Source organism: Hypanus sabinus, chromosome 20 (genome assembly GCF_030144855.1).
Source record: "Hypanus sabinus isolate sHypSab1 chromosome 20, sHypSab1.hap1, whole genome shotgun sequence".
Taxonomy (NCBI): Eukaryota; Metazoa; Chordata; class Chondrichthyes; order Myliobatiformes; family Dasyatidae; genus Hypanus; species Hypanus sabinus.
Genome location: NC_082725.1, coordinates 48,485,933 through 48,504,310, shown reverse-complemented (window position 1 = coordinate 48,504,310; position 18,378 = coordinate 48,485,933). Strand labels below are relative to the sequence as shown.

Sequence of the window (18,378 nt, the reverse complement as noted above, 5' to 3'; positions counted from 1 at the left end):
GTTCTTGAACCTGGTGGTCCTGAATCACCTGTACCTTCTACCTGATGGCAGCAGTGAGAAGAGAGCATGGCCTGGGTGGTGAGGATCTTTGATGATGGATGCTGCTTTTCAACGGCAACGTTTCATGTAGATTTGTTCAATGGTTAGGAGGGTTTTCCTCATAATGTACTGGACTAAATTCACTACCTGTTGTAGGATTTTCTGCTCAAAAGCATTGGTGTCCCCTACCAGGCCATAAAGCAGCCAGTCAGCAAACACTTTCCACCACTCATCTATAGAAGTTCACCAAGGTTTTTGGGGACATGCTAAACCTCCACAGACTCCTGAGGAAGTAGAGGCACTGTTGTGCTTTCTTCACAATTGCACTTAACATGCTGGGTCCAGGATAAGTCCTCTGAGATAGAGAAAACCAGGAATTTAAAGTGACTGACTCTTTCTACCTCTGATCCTCTGATGATTACTGGCTCATGAACCTCTGGTTTCCCATTCCAGAAGTCTACAATCAGTTCCTTGTTCTTATTGACATTGAGTAGAGATTGCTGTTATTACACCACTCAGCCTAATTTTCAGTCTCCCTCTTGTTTGCTGATTCATTACCCCCGTTGATACGGCCCACTACAATGGTGTCATCAGAAAACTTGTATGTGGTGTTGGAACTGTAGTTAGCCACACAGTCATAGGTGTGAAGTGAGTCGAGGAGGGTGCTAAGTACACATCCCTGTGGTGCTCCTGTGCTAATGGAGATAGTGGAGGAGATGTTTTTGCCAATTCAAAGTGACTGGGGTTTTCATGTGCTGAATTCCAGGATCCAATTGCACAAGGGGGTATTGAGGCCCAGGTCTTGAGAGTTTTCTGATTAGTTTAGAAGGAATGATGGTGTTAAATGTCGAGCTGTAATCTTGAGTCACATAATTAAAGGTTCCTTGTTCTTTGGTCACAAGACCATTGGATTTCAAAAAGGTACCAAAAGAACTACAGGAAAAGACATTGTCAAGTCAATCTCTTTCACACAAGTCAGAGTGTTGGCAAGCACAAACCAGCTACAAATTAATAAGGAATGGGGTTCTGAGGACAAAGACAGTTGTGAATCTGATGCAAAGTGAAGATCCAGATAAATCTGTGGATAGGGGGATTCAAAACGCAGGTGGTTTGCAACTGTGTACACAAGTAGCCACAAAGTCAGTTATCATAGCAAGAAATTGAGTAGTGAATGTGCTTCCTAAATCGAGTTTCCGAGTTTAAATTAAAATCCTGTGATTGGAGGTAATGAAGGAATTTCATTCATTATGTCACCCTGAACCAGTGGTCCTCATAACAGATGTCATACTGGTGTGTATTTCAGTCATATATCATTTCTTACATTACTGGTATTCAAGAACTGTGACTGCTTTTGATGTTACTACTTTTTCTGAGTTTAGAAGATTAATATAAATATCGAGACATGAACTTGATTGATTCATGATTAGTCAGGGCATGAAGAGATACAGGAGATTGGGGCTGACAAGGAAATGGACCCAGCCATGATGAAATGGCAGAGTATATACAATGGGCCAAATGGCCTTCTTTCTGCTCTGTATCTTATGTTCTTATGCCTTAAATTTTGGGTCTTATTAATTTTAAGTAGGTGGCAACCCATGTAATTGTATTGTTGGTATTAAAATAATGCTGACAAAAAAGCAGGACTATCTTTCATATAAAGAATATATTGTGATTTCTGCAGATTTTGCATTTTTTATTACTTCCTATTATAAATAAATGCTTACTTAATTGATATTCCAAACCTTGGTCAAATGTATACAATATAGTGGCAAATGGGAAAATTGGATATCCTAATATAGGTTTTCAGACTGCTTAAAATCCAGCATTTTTTTAAAATAGATATCTGATATGATGAACACACAAATAGAAATTTTGTTCAAATGATTGGTCCATTGTCAAAATCTGAAGCAAAAATCAATAGTTGGCTGTTCTGAGGAATTTATATCAAGGACATTTTAAATTATTTTTGAAGTAAATTTGTAATGTTTTTTGCACTTATTTTATAAATTAATACAATTCTAAAAGATGCAATGCTGAAGTAAATAGCTGACAAGAGTTATCAACAAAAAGATGTGCACCTTGTAAAAGTTCCAGTGTTGTGTTTTACTGCTATATTTTGTATTGTGGATGGTACAAAGAGATTGTTCTGTTGTTCCTTATAAATTCTAATTGCTCTGATGCTCATAATTTCCTCCCCTACTCACATTATCCTATTTTCCATTCAGGGTTTTAGTTATATGTGTGTCTTTGTAGAATTTTGGTTTTTGCTTACATTGCTTTGTTTTCTTCCCAGAATTATACACACTATTGTAATTTATTTCTCTGGTTCTAACATTAATGATCAAGTTGGTTGGTGGAACTTAAGTTGATGGTTAAATGAAATAAAGTAAGCTTAACCTCTTGTTTTACAGAAACTTGCAATGGGCTGCCCATATGTTCAAAGGTGTGCATAAGTTATTGCACTATGGATGAAAATTTAAGGTGCCAGTGAACCTGGGTTACAGGGTTTTACTGCAAAACCTGCCATCCAATACTTATATTTTTCCAAAAAAAATGATAGATCACAGAGCTGAGGTTTCACCAGAAGGAAGTTAATGCACTAATTTCTTTAAACGTTGGAGGAGGTTACAGAGCTGAGGTCAGGCTGCCCCAGAGGTGGGCAGGAATGGGGTAAAGGATTAGTTTCCAGAGTATTCCAGTGCATTTTTTTAGACAATGATATATCTATCTATCTCTCACTCCCTCCTTCTCCCACTCCCTCCCAATCACTCCCTCTCTCCCTCTCCCAGTCACTCACTCTCTCCCACTCATTCACTCTCTCTCTTTCTCTTTCTCATAGTTCATATACTGTAAATTATTGGAAAAAGTAAAGGAAGCACTGTGAAATTATCAACTGTTATTTGAAAAAACTCCATTCAATATTGTAGTAATCTCTCTGCCAATTCAAAGTTGCTTACACTGACATCATTTTTACAATCTGGAGTTTGAATTAGTAGGTGATCTTGTCATTAAATTTGAGCCATTGTTTTGAATAATTATGACAAAAAGCCATAGCTGTTTATTAGAAATTTGAACTTTTTAAGTGTTGTGACATTTTTCATGCATATGGTTGAATTTTTATGATAAAAGCAGAGATTATTTTTTAAAATGCCTTTGTCTAGTAAAGGCACCCAAGCCAAAATTCATTTTAACACCTTTCAAATGATAAATGATTTAATTCAGCATCTCCTGAAGTTTATCACTTCTTTAACTCATTGCTGTGTTTCAGCAGCTAAACTGAGTGCATTAGAGATTAATTTGAAGGAATTCTGTATCTCATTGAATAACAGTTTGCTGCCCAAAGTTCCATGGTCTTGCTGAATATCTGACATGCTTTCTTTGTGTGTTCTTTGGACAATTGTCCTTTAAGTCTCAAAGCTGCGAAGAATGTTAAAATTTAAGACATTCTTCATCCTCAAGCTAACCAAGGCTGTGAGGGTCAGCAGTTGAATAATAATCACATGTTTTTGCTCAAATTCTCACCAAAATTTTTATCCATATAAAGTCAAATATTTAATGACTTATGTAAACTTAATTTCTGTTGGATGCTGGATTTATTTCAAAGATTCAGCAAATTCAACTGCAGAGCATGTTGATTGAAAAGTCCAGACAAAATTGTTTTCCTGAGCTACACATAAATGTTGTATTACCAGAAGAATTGACAGGAGTAAGAGGACTGACTGTAGCAGAGGAAACTGTTGAGATAAATAATACCTGAGAAAACCTAACTGAAGTGTCAGTCCTTTGTTTTAAAGAAAAGGGAAAATAGAAGTTCTCCAAGAATTGAGATAAGTCTTATTTTGTGGTAGAAACTTTCACAGTGAAGCCTTTGTTCAGAGCTTAGATAGACAAGTTTTAGGGAGAATCTGAAAAATAGGCAAGGATAAAGAGGGGCAATATCATGCTGAAAATAATTTCCAAATCTGACATTTTCATTGCATAACCACATGAGCACGAGCACTAATTCCATTTGTTGCTCTGTTTAAAATGTTGTCCTATTCGAACAGAGATGTCAGGGAAGTAGGTATACCCATGTAGATTTTTGTTCGTCTTCCTTTAATAGCAGCACTTACATAAATGAAGGCTTTGTGATGGCCTTTAAGTCAGACGTATATATTTTTTAGATGATTAGGTTTGCAAAAAGACTCTTAAATTTCAGTTATCTACCTGAATTAAGGTATGTGCATGCATGCATCTGTTTTGGACGTAGAATGTTATATATATATATATATTGCCATACTTTGTAACACACAGAAATCTCTATTCCGATTTAAAAGAGGAAAACCTATTAATTTCCCATTTCTTTCCTCTATCCTTGGAGAAAACACGCAGTCCCCGATTTGTCCAGAAAATTTCTAGGAACACCAATTATCCTCTAATTGGCCTGTCTGCTAACAATTAACCATTAAGTAGCTTTAGAACATGCCTATTTATAGCAGTGTAATCATGTCACCTTAAAAGGGCAGGCCATATTTTATGCACTGCCTTAGTGACTGAATCACCCATACAAAAATAATGAACTAGAGGGGAAAAATACTGCTCCAATTAGTCTGCCCCATATAGTTGTGATGTGCCATACATCACAGTGCAGTCATTTGTGCCCCACTTGGGCTAACTAATCTCTCGGGAGAGCCAAAAATAATTTTCTGGTTGTTGGAAAGAGAGAGGAGCAAACAAGATCACACTGACCATTCCAAGATCATATATGGGAAAACTTGATATAAATAAGTTAATATCAAATTAGTGAACAGTTTGAAACTAATAATGAGATGGTCAAGGAAGAGCAGTTGAGTTGCTATTAGAAATGACCAAATATCCACTGGGGACATTCCCCACTCTATTGGCATCACAACATTTGCATTTACAGTATATATCACTTTTAGGGCTGCTTGAAAGTTGAACCAGAACTCAATGTGTTATTATCATCAGTGATAATTGCTATGCTGACCTTAAAGGTGGGAGAGATTATTAATGATGCTTGGCTTTAATATGCCGTTCTGAGAAACTCTTGCAGTGGTATTTTGAAGCTAAAATGATTACCCTTTAACAATAAGAACCATCTGGTGGTGAATATGATTCCAGCCAATGGACGATCTTCCCCTGATCTCATTGTTCCACCTACAGTATGTTGCTTCTGTTGCTTGACATGCACATTATAGTTTCACCAAATTGGCACCTCATTGTGATGCTTCTACCTTCAGTCTCTTGAGTGGTTTGCCAGCAGATAATAATGCAGGTGATATTAAAGAATAATTCTGCCGCTATGGATGGAGACGTGCTGATGCCTCACGGTTGGAATAAATGGATCAGAATGTAATATACCTGGATGTGCTTTGCCTTTCACATTAAGCAAGTTTGCAGGAATGGATCTCAAGTTCAAATTGAAGTTTAATTTTTATTCACCCATTCGTGAATACGCATGAATACAGTCAAGCAAAACTGTTCCTCTGGGGCCAAGGTGCAAAAAACCAGTACAAACTGTCATACAAAGCACAAAATACATATAACACATATAAAAAAGTAGTAAGTATACAGTCACACAAAAAAAATACAGCCCAAGTCGCTGAGTCCATAAATAGTACGGGTAAGAGCAGGCATGCAGCAGTCTGCAGGCGAATGCAATCCAGCTAGGCTTCTACCGAGCAAACACTGGCGGGCAGGGCCAATGCCAACATGGGCACCACACTACATTATCTCTAGGCACTGACTCCGATACCTGAGCAGTGGCATGAGACCTCATCCACACTTCAACTCAGGACACACTGGACCCGCCAATAAAGCATTCAACCGTACTTGCAGCATTCCACATTTCTAATGTCCAACATGGTCTTGTGATCATAACAAGAAAAGTCTTAAGGCAATCACTCGCTGTTAAACTACACACTGCCTTTGTGCACCGACTCCAAAGCCTCTCTGTAACAGGCAGCAACAGAGTCCACAGTAAGTCCAGCTTCTCCAATGCTAATGGAATGGAACTGCATTACTTGAAGTTCTTAGTGTCCTGCAATTGTAAAAGAAGATATTAGAAAAAGATATTAGCACCTTTGGTTGACCCCATAGAGGCCACTGTGTTCAAGCATGCTACCATCTTACCGAATGGAGACATTCACTCAACTTGAGCAAGATCTACCACAGTTTAGCAGTGTTCATCTATTTCCTCTAATCCTGTGATTAACAGGGACGAGAGGATAATATACCTACGGCCAGTTGGCTACCAAGATGATGAAATCACATGGTGGAGCCATATAAAATTGCAGTGAAAATACTGTGTTCAAACAAAAGGTTTGGGTGTAATTTGAATGAAGTTGTGGTCTATGCAGGCTACATTTTATTTGGTAACGTGCTGTTGTTTTCAAAAACGAATTATTACATGGTACGTCCCATTAATTCACAGCAATAGAGACCAAGAGATCCAGGTTCAAATCTCAGCCCTGTCTGACATTCACAGTTGGGCCTCTACCAGATGGTAAATTTTCAATATTGGCTGGATTAGTACCATATCAGTCAATATCTTACCAGTGAAAGCTAGCCAATATTCCACTTTGGGTTGCATGTGAATATCAGTTGGCCACAGAACAGTAAAAGTCATGGTGATATCTGCAGACACCCATCTGCTTTTATATCCGGGTTTGCAGCTTGGGGTATTGAAGCATGTGAGTTAGAAGCATATTCCATCTTATTAAAAATTATTAAGCCTCCTTCCCCAAAAAAGATATCAAGTATTTTGCAGACATGAGGCTTTATTCTCAGGCCCCTTCTCAGGGAAGCAGCAGAATATCTTAGCCTGTGAGATTTAAAGGAGCAAGTGACTTACTTTCAGCAATGCTGACTGTTCCAAGTTTTTTGTAACATTGGAGCAGAAATTGAATCTGTTCCACCATTCAATCATTGCTGATTTATTTTTCCTCTCAACTTTTCAGTGATAATGTGTGGTGCCAGAAGTGGGAAACCAAGAATTCAAATTATTTATGTGCTTCCTTGGGAATGGAAATTAAAATCTTCTCTTCTAGTTCAAAAAAGAAAACAATAGCTTCCATTTATGTGGTTCCTTTATTGGACTAAAATGTAGTAAGCAGAGGAGTGTGATCAAACAGAGTTTGATGTTATATTCACAAGGTGTTAGAGCAAGGTTTAAGCTGCATTTAAACAAGAAAGATAGAGTTATGAAGACATTTAAAGAGGGGATTCCCAGCCTTGAGTCAAAGAAAAAAGGCACAGAGAGCAATTGGGAAACATTGAAATTTGTGGATACAAATTATCCATTCAGTAGCTGTCTGTCATCGTTATGCAGCAATTAAACAGGCCCTTTGGCCCATACCTGTCCAATCCTTTCCGATCCATATATGTATCCAAATGTTTTTTAAAGGCTGTAATTGTACCCACCTCTACTACTTCCTGGGACAGTTCACTCCGTATTCGCATCATCTGTGTGAGAAAGTCAGCCTTTAGATCCCTTTAACCCTAAACCAGTGGTCTTTCGTTAGTCAATGACAGCCCATCTGATCATTGTACTTCATTTTATCAAGCTCAATAAGATTACCCATCAGTCTCCTTCACTCCATGGAAAACTGTCACAGTTTATCCGGTCTCTCCTTATAATTCAAACTGCTCAGTTCCAGCCGAATCTTTTCTTCACCCTCTCAACTTTAATCAAATCCTACCTATAGTATGGTTACCGAAACAGCACACGCTATTCCAGCTGCTCACCCAAGTCTTCAAAGTCAAAGTCAAATATACTGTATTTTCACAAGCAGAAATATATGTGTGCATACATAATGAAAAACACACGTGGCAGCAGCTTTAGAGGCACATAGCATCATATAAGCAGCATTAACAAGAAAAGCATGCTGTGTTAAGCATAAATTCACATAAACATACCATATGCCTTCTTTGCCACCTTGTCCAGCTACATTGCCAGTCTTCGTGATCTATGGAATTGTACCTATTTCCTATTGACATTCCCTTTCTTCCCTTTGCCCTTCCCAAACTTCTCTTTTACTTAGACTAACTTATTTCTCTCTGGCCCAGTTGTGACGAATGACCTTCAACCTAAAATATTATCATAGAAACATAGAAAATCTACAGCACAATACAGGCCCTTTGACCCACAAAGCTCTGCAGAACATGTTCTAGCCTTAGAAATTACCTAGAGTTACCCGTAGTCTAAGCTCGATGTTCCTATCCAGGAGTCTCTTAAAAGACCCTATCATATCCACCTCCACCACTGTCACCGGCATCCCATTCCATGCACTCACCACGCTGCGTAAAAAATTTTTCACGATATTTCCTCTGTACCTACTTCCAAGCACCTTAAAGTAGTGCCCTCTCATGTTAGCCATTTCAGCCCTGGGAAAAAACCTCTGACTATCCACTTGATCAGTGCTTCTCATCATCTTATACACCTCTATCAGGTCACCTCTCATCCTCTGTCACTCCAAGGAGAAAAGGCCACTCAACCTCTTCTCATAAGGCATGCTTCCTAATCCAGGCAAAATCCTTGTAAATCTCCTCTGCACCCTTTCTATGATTTCCACATCCTTCCTGTAGTGAGGCGACCAGAACTGAGCACAGTACTCCAAGTGGGGTCTGACCAGGGTCCTATATAGCTGCAGCATTACCTATCGGCTCTTGAACTCAATCCCATGATTGATGAAGGCCAATGCACCGTATGCCTTCTTAACCACAGAGTCAACCTGCAGAGCAACTTTGAGCGTCCTATGGACTCGGACCCAAGGTCCCCCTGATTCTCCACACTACAACAAGTCTTCCCATTAATACTATATTCTGCCATCATATTTGACCTACCAAAATGAACCACCTCACACTTATCTGGGTTGAACTCTATCTGCCACTTCTCAGCCCAGTTTTACATCCTATCAATGTCCTGCTGTAACTTCTGACAGCCCTCCACACTATCCACAACACCCCCGGCTTTTGTGTCATTTACTAACCCATCCCTCCACTCCTCATCCAGGTCATTTATAAAAATTACGAAGAGTAGGAGTCCCAGAACAGATCCCTGAGGCACACCACTGGTTACTGACCTCCACGCAGAATGTGAGGCATCAACAACCACTCTTTGCCTTCTGTGGGCAAGCCAGTTCTGGATCCACAAAGCAATGTCCCCTTGGATCCCATGCCTCCTTACTTTCTCAATAAACCTTGCATAGGGTACCTTGTCAAATGCCTTGCTGAAATCAATATACAGGTCTCCCCCCTCCCCCCCCCCCCCCCGTTCCTATGAAACGGTTCGTAGGCCGGAATGTGGTAAGGTGAATAAGCAATTACCATTTATTAATATGGGAAAAATAAATTGCAGTTTTGTCACAGTTAAACACTTGCTTATAGGAATAACCACCTTCTGTAATTATTTTCTTCCGTTCTGCTGGGAACTTTTCGGCAGCTTCAGTATCAGTTGAAGCACTCTCTCCAGTAAGCTTTAAGCTGTGAAGCTGCCCTCACCTCAGAAACCAATATCAAACCACCCATGACTACCTTTAAATTCCATTTTCGCAACACTTTCATCACCATTGTTCAGTGCTTTCTGTTTCAGCTTATTAAAAAGACTGACTGATTTCTCCTTAAGAATAAGATAACTTAACAGAACACCACACTTTGTACACCCATCAATCCACTCAATCAATAGACTTCCCATTTTATCCATTATTGGATGCCGACTAAGACAGACCACTTTGCTACGAGCAGAACCTACAGTAACATTGGCAGCTTTCGAGATTCTTTCTCTCTGCATATAAACAGTGCGAATGGTTTAACACGCGGACAATGTCCTTACTTCGTTCACCATGATCAAAACACTTAATTATGTCTAGTTTTATGCTAAGTGTAACACCCTTATGACCTCTTTTAGGCTTTTCCGATACCTTAGAACTCATCTTCAGATTCAGATTCAGTTTATTGTCATTTAGAAACCACAAATGCAATGCAGTTAAAAAATGAGACAACGTTCCTCCAGAATGATCTCACAAAAGCATATGACAAAACAGACTACATTAGAAAATCCACATAACGTTTGGCAATTCCCAATCCAGAGTCTGGAGAGGCTGCTGCGTATTAATATCGCGCTACTGTCTTAGCGTGTTCCCCGGAAAGGAGCTCCAAATCCACCAGACAAAACCTAAAGCTACAAGACCTGCAGAAAACCACATAATTACAACATATAGTTACAACAGTGCAAACAGTAGCATAATTGATAAAAAAAACAGACTATGGGCACAGTAAAAATAGACCAAGATGTTAAAGGACTGTAAGTTCAAAATAAATCACCACAGTTTCCACAAGTCCCCAGGGTTCCGACAGACTCGCCATCCCACGCCAGCAGCAGAAGGGAGTACCCCCCCTATGGACTTCCAAGGCACGGCCCGACTCAGCCTCACAGACGCAGCACACAATGGAAGCTCCGTCGAAACCAGCCTCACAGACGCAGCACACACCAAAAGCGACCCGAGTCCGTCGAACCTCCGAGCCGATGACCAGCCCCTCCGGCACAGCTTCTCCGAGCACCATCCTCTGCCAAGTGTATTAAGACAGCCCCGCCAACGCGACCCCGAGGACTGGGGGCCTGTTCTTCCCAGCAGAGTCCCAGACCTCACAGCAGCAGCAGCAGCAGCAATGAAGAAGGTCTTCCTGGAATTTCCTGATGTTCCTTCATGCTTCCACGTCCTTTTTCAATCAATTATGATTGCACACGGCACCCCACTTCACAACTAACAGATTATCAGTTCTGGAGTGGCCGCTGCAAGCTGCGTCGCACCGCCATCGTGCTAATGGATGCACAAAATAAATCGACATAAAGCACAGATGCTCACAGACACGTGTTTAAGCTATGGCAGCTAGAATGCAGTTCCAGTGGAGGAGCTTGGCTGCTCGGGGCATGCGCTGCCTTTTTTCGTGACAGTGAAAACACCTTCTGTTAGCGAAAACAGGTAACTAATATAGGTCTTTTGTAACAGTGAGATGTCGTAAAGCCAGCGTTCAAAAACGGGGGCCACCTGTACACTACATCTACTGCTATACCTTCATCAATGTGTTTAGTCACATCCTCAAAACATTCAATCAGGCTCGTAAGGCACGACCTGCCCTTTGCAAAGCCATGCTGACTATTCCTAATCATATAATGCCACTCCAAATGTTCATAAATCCTGCCTGTCAGGATCTCCTCCATCAGCTTACCAACCACTGGACTTACTGGTCTATATTTTCCTGGGCTATCTCGATTCCCTTTCTGGAAGAAGGGAACAACATCTGTAACCCTCCAATCCTCCAGAACCTCTCCTGTCCCCACTGATGATGCAAAGATTATTACTGGAGGCTCAGCAATCTCCTCCCTTGCCTCCCCAGTAGCCTGGGGTACATCTCATCTGGTCCCGGTGACTTAACCAACTTGATGCTTTCCAAAAGCTCCAGCACATCCTCTTTCTTCATGTCTATATGCTCAAGCCTTTGAGTCTGCTGCAAGTTATCCCTGTAATTGCCAAAATCCTTTTCCATAGTGAATACTGAAGCAAAGTATTCACTAAGTACCTCTGCTATCTCCTCTGGTTCCATACACACTTTTCCAATGTCGTACTTGATTGGTCCTATTCTCTCACATCTTATCCTCTTGCTCTTCACATACTTGTAGAATGCCTTGGGGTTTTCCTTAATCCTGCTTGCCAAGGCCTTCTCATGGCCCCTTCTGGCTCTCCATATTTCATTCTTAAGTTCCTTCCTCTAGCCTTATAATATTCCAGATCTCTATCATTACAGTACCTAGTCTTTTGAACCCTTCGTAAGCTTTTCTTCATGGCTAGATTTATCAGGTTTTTTTTTGTATTGCAGATTCCAGCATCTACACTTTTATTTGTTTCCCTTCCCATTAGAGAGTAGAACTGGACAAATGCAGGGTACTCTAAGGATTGAAGCTGGAGATTACTGAAAGAATAGGGTGGAGCCATGGAGCAGTTTGAAAATTAAGACTAAGTGTATTTCAAACTTACTATACATTGGAAACATAAGATATCAAGAGTATTTGGTGTTGCCAAAGCACCAGAAATGGGACAGCAGCTTAATACCTAGAAAAGAACAGCACATCAGCTGAAAGTATGTATCGTGCAATAATGCAGTGGTAACTTCTGATGGCTTTGAGCAAACTTTGTCCACATCTTCATTTGTTTGCTACATAATTTGGAATGGTACCACAATCTGGTAGATCACCCAGCAAAACACTTTTATTGTCTTGTTAGATTCTGTTTCCATAATGGTAGATGGTCTTTGATCTATAATAGTTTGATATCTTTGATAGTATGTTTGATCTATGGGCTACTGAAATTTTTTTATTCTGCTCGTGCAGTCAGTGGAAAGTTGCACAATTTAAGATGTTTTCAACTAGACTCTTAGAATCAAATTCTCGACATTATTTTTCTATATGTTAGCTATTTATCAATTGCATACTGTTTGGCATCTGTTGCACCAAATGCGAATTAACATCAATCCAGGATCTTGGGCTGAGGAACCAGGACGCTGTTGTTTGTGGGACCTTGCTGTGCACAAATTGATTGCTATGTGTCCCTTGTAAAAACCATGACCAGATTTCAAAAATGCTTAAATTAACATACAGTATGCTTGTGGTGTTCAGCAGGTCAAGCAGCATCTGTGGAAAGAAAATGGAGTTTGTTTCAGTTTGGAGATCCTTCATCAGAACAGGGAAAAACAGATGAAAATAGAAATTTTAATACTTAAGTTAAAGACGTAATTTCTGAAAAAGGTTCTTGGATCTTTGCATCTCTTTCCACAGATGCCATCTGGCCTGCTGAGTGTTTCCAGCATAAGCAGTTAATTGATTTTCAGAAATACAGTGGATTCCTGTTAAATGGACCATCAGTTAATTGGGGTGCCTATTTATTTAAGACAACTCTTAAAGTGCAAAAACTAATCGAGAATATAGCCAGGATTCCCTTCATTTATTTGGGGTACTCTGCTGCTTACAATTGCATGTGTTTGATTTTTAAAAGAATAGTGATTTTTGTCACTGATATTTGGTGAGAAATAAGCATTAAGACACCTTAGAACTGTTTTGCTCACTGCGTTTTCAAGTATTCGGCCTTGGAAACGCCAGAAACAACCAGGAGTGAAAATAAAACAATTTCACTATTTCAACAATATGAAGAATTTGAAGGCTTCGACAATCACTTTGAATGTTACAATGAAAGTGAAGTTTTAGAGTTTGGAATCACCAAAAGCATTGTATGAAAGCAGTCCATTATTGGCACTGGGTATCTGCACTGATTTTGTTCATTTACAGTCAATCAAAAGAGATTGACTGAATGAATTCCTCCATTGTTAACTATTAGGAACTAATACATTTTTATAGTACTGTAGTAGTATTGATAACATTCTAATATTTTCTGTATTTCATTTAAGTACTTAATTTGTTACTCAGTTAAACGGTAGTTTGTCTTTTTATATACCTTTTTAACTATTTCCATGAAACTGCAGCGAATTAGGACAGCCACTTAATTGAGCAAACATACTGATCTTGATAGGCGCTATTAACTGGGATGCACTGTACTCAATTGGCTGCAAAGTTTGTTCGGAAGTCTGAGGGAATGGAATTTGACTATATAATTTTATATCTTTTAATTTTTCCTTCAGCTTCTCCTTGGATTATAAAGCACCCATTCGTATCAATATCATGAATTTCCTTAAATGTATTTTTGTACTGTCATAGCTAGATTGTTAAATTACTCCCTGTGAAAGTTTGACATTTTTTACTGTCACCATCAACATTGGAGCCTCAGAAATTTATGTAATGTGAATGTAATGTTGCTTTGGCATTTATAAGTTTTCAAAGAATTTTTGTGGCTGATATAATTGAGTTTACATTTGTTGTTTCAATCTTAACTTACTGAGAGTTGCACTTAAATCTAACTGAACAATGGGTAGTACTTCTTAGCTTTTTCAATGCAATACTTTAGCAAGGTGCTGAAATCTATGTGAATGGCTGAAATACACCATGCTCAAAGACCGAAACATTCCAATGGCAAAATGGAACAGCTGTCATCAGAGAGCCAGGCTACTAGTTTTCTGGCCAAGTGCACAGTCTTCCTTTACAAACAAGCAACATGGCATTTTCAACACAAAGTGACCATGTTGCTAGCAGATGGTCATAAAATCCCAACTGTTCCAGAAAAACCCTTTAGGGAAGGAAACCTCCCAACCTAAACCTGACTTCAAGCCTGCATCAACTACCTTGACTCTTAACTGCTTACAGGGTACCTAGATGTTTCAAGTCAAAACAATCAAGTATGACCTGCAAAGGATGGACTTTTATGAAACAGCACAGTCCAAAGAAAGCAATTTAAAAAGGCATTAACGGTGCTTTGGAATTAACCATGAAAGAATAACTCACAAATTGTACCTATACCAACAGGAGAGTGTGTGGCATGTCACTTTAGTACTGTCTATAGTCTCTGTAGCGGCCAAATACCAAAACTGTTACTGCTAGCCCACGACCACTACAGATTTGTTATATTTGTGTGACACACCCCAGCTCCAATGATTGTTCCAAAAGCCGAAAACTTTCGTCAATCCTTTATTAGCAATTGACAAACATACAATCTTGAAGCGCTGAAACGTAAGCGTACCCAAGAACTATTGAGCGATATTAAGCGTTATCTCAGCAGAAGGTACAACTTCTGCTGCCAGTTCCAAGTTACAAACTGCATGGAATACGCAAGAATGTATAACTTATTCCCTTCGGTTTTATTACACACCGCCTCTCCCACTAATGTGACTAGTTACCATAATAAACGTGCAACACAGAATAGAAAGCAGATGGAGAACAGATGCATGGCTCCTACAATTTCTGTGGTGGAGTATAAGACAACACGTGCATGCATCCCTTGAACTGTCACATTGAAGAGTATATAAATATGAATTAGTAGTAACTTACAATATAATATAATATTTTGTTGCTTAAATTTTATACCTCAGATTGTATCTAACTATAGAATAAAGACTTTGAATATGTTGGCCCTTATTACTTCACTTTGGTTCAACTTCTAAGTGAAGTATTTGAACATTTTCAATGACACATGCATGTGAGCCTGTGGAGGTAAGAACTGGCAGATGGGCAGTGAACCTGGAACATCTGATTGGAACTGTGGTCTCAGTATTGTGGAACTGGCATTCTTGGTGAACCTCCTGTAATGAAGACTAATTACTAAAACCATCAGGTGCGAATCTGTATCTCGTGGACCAGTTTCATATTCGCACGTTAGTATTTAAACAGATGGTCAGAACAGGTCGACATTTTGTAGAGACGGAAGTATTGGCACAGAACTTCCAATCCCAACACACTTATAGTAAATTTGCCTTGTGTTATCTAAGTAGTCATTTATTCCAAATGTGGATTTTGCTTCACTGCCATATGGTCAAAAAGATAATGAGACTTCCACAATCTCACTTTCTGTATCCTACCTCCTTCACCTCGCCTCCACAAATGACTTTCCTTGAAAATTAAACATTCTTGAATAGTGATGACATTGTTATTGTATAAAAAATATGAAGTAGAAACAGGAATAGTCAGTTCAGCCCATCTTGCCTGCTCTGTCATTCAAAAAGCAGGTAGTGATTCTTTTGTCCCCTGTAAACGTTGGATGTTCCAGCAATGAAAGTGGGTCAAGTAACACAATCTTTTTTTATAGTAAAAATTGACAGCTGCATCAAGTAAAACAGAAGATCGCAACGTCTTAGCTGATAATTCATTTTATTCTGTTTGTCTGCTTTTTACATTGACTGCGGAGTGCTTATGCAACATATTGAGTTTATGAAAAGTGCTGAGTAAGTACATGTTCCTTCTCTCACAGGGGACAAAATGATGGAAACACTAGAACACTCTTGTCTTTTGAAAGCTAGTAAATGTGCAAGCTTTATAAGTTAAATAGTACATACATCATACCTTCAATTGTTCAGAAAGAAAAGGAGTACAGTGACCGAAAGGAGAAAGTCTAACTGTTCAAATCCAAAGATTGGTTGACCTTTCTAAAGAGTTCAGAGATATAATGCACAGAAAACTTCAACATTTCACTCTTAATAGCAATAATTTTAGATAGTATTATACAGAATTAATAGATATGAAGCAAGAAGAGTTTAAACCTTTAAGTAATTGACGTTTTATTTTTGTTCATATTAAACTTTCCATTAAAAATATTGCAACACTTAGTAGTCATGTGCTTATTTTCATTCATGAATTTACTCATCCGTTTACAACACTTTTGGTAATATTGATAAGATGGTGAACTCCCTACCAATATACAATTTACCTCCAGTAACTCATTGATTTTTGTATTAATGCAAACTTCCTCAATGCGTTTGTTGAAGGAACTTTATATCTGCCCTTTGCTTAAAGCATCAAAGTGAATTAAACTTCTACACTCAATGGCCACTTTATTAGGTACATACTGTACTTAATGATATGGCCACTGAGTATACATTCGTGCTGTAGACCATCTACTTCAAGGTTCGATGCATTGTACATTCAGAAATACTCTTCTGCATGCCACTGTTGTCGTGCATGGTTATTTGAGTTACTTTCAACCTTCCTGTCTACTTGAACCAATTTGCCCATTCTCCTCTGACCTCTCTCATTAACAAGGCGTTTTCATCCACAGAACTGCTGCTTACTCAACTTTTTTTTTTTGTTTTGCACGTGATTCTCTGTAAATTCTATTTACTGTTGTGTGTGAAAATCCCAGGAGGTCAACAGTTTCTGAAATACTCAAACCATCTCATCTGGCACCGACAATCATTCCACTGTCAAAGTCACTTAGATCACATTTCATCCCCATTCTTGTGTTTGGTCTGAACAACTAAACTCGTAACAAAGTCTACATATTTTTTATGCATTGAGTTGGTGCCACGTGATTGGGTGGGTAGATAATTACATTAATGAGCAGATGTACAATACAGGTGTACCTAATAAAGGGGCCACTGAGAATATGTGTTTCATGTATCTACAGTGCCTATAAAAAGTATTCACCTCCCCATGGAAGTTTTCATATTTTATTGTTTTACAACATTGAATCACAATGGATTTAATTTGGCTTTTTGACACCAACAGAAAAAGATTCTTCTGTGGCAAAGTGAAAACAAATCTCTACAAAGCGATCTAAATTAATTACAACAATAAAGCACTGAATAATTGATTGCATAAGTATTCACTCCCCTTTACTATGACACACCAAGTCATCACTGGTGCAGCCAGTTGGTTTTAGAAGTCATATAATTAGTTAAATGGAGAAATGTTTTTGGAGACAGACCTGTGTGCAGTCAATGTGTTTAAATTGATTGTAGTAAAAATACATTTGCATTTGGATGGTCCAACTGCTGGTGAGTCAATATGCAGGCAAACTACACCATAAAGACAAAAGAACACTGCAAGCCACTTCACAAAAAATTATTGAAAAGCCCAAGTCAGGAGATGGATACAAGAAAATTTTGAAGTTACTGAATATTCCTTTGAGTACAGTTAAGTCAGTCATCAAGAAATGGAAAGAATATGGCACTGCTGTAAATCTGCCTAAAGCAGGCCATCCTCAAAAACTGAGTGACTATGCAAGAAGGTCTCTAGTGAGGAAGGCCACCAAGAGACCTATGACAACTCCGGAGGAGTTACAAGCTTCAGTGTCTGAGATAGGACAGACTGCGCATACAACTGTCATCTTGGTGCTTCACCAGTCGCAGCTTTATGGGAGAGTGGCAAAGAGAAAGCCACTGTTGGGAAAAAAACTCAAATGAAATCTCAGCTACAGTTTTCCAGAAGGCATGTGGGAGACTCTGAAGTTGGCTGGAAGAATGCTCTATGGTCTGATGAAACCAAAATTGAGCTTTTTTGACTATCAAACTAAACACTATGTTTAGGCTGCATCATGCTGTGGGGATGCTTCACTGCAGCAGGCCCTGGAAGGCTTGTGAAGGTAGAGGGTAAAATGAATGCAGCAAAATACAGGGAAATCTTGGAGGAAAACCTGATGCAGTCTGCAAGAAAACTGCAACTTGGGAGAAGGTTCATTTTCCAGCAAGACAATGACCCCAAGCATAAAGCCAAAGCTACACAGGAATGGCTTAAAAAGACGTTAATGTCCTGGAGTGGCCAAGTCAGAGTCCATACCTCAATCTGATTAAGAATTTGTGGCTGAACTTGAAAAGGGCTGTTCACTCATGGAATCTGAGAGAGCTTGAGCAGTTTTGTAAAGAAGAATGGGCTGTAATTGCTGCCAAAAGTGCATCTGACTTGAAGAG

At 39.1% G+C, this 18,378-nt stretch overlaps 1 protein-coding gene across 3 annotated transcripts in view; it reads left to right on the top strand.

The window, feature by feature from the left end:
• cdkal1 (CDK5 regulatory subunit associated protein 1-like 1) overlaps window positions 1-18,378 on the top strand; it is a 509,606-nt gene that overhangs the window by 444,217 nt on the left and 47,011 nt on the right. The window lies entirely within an intron of this gene.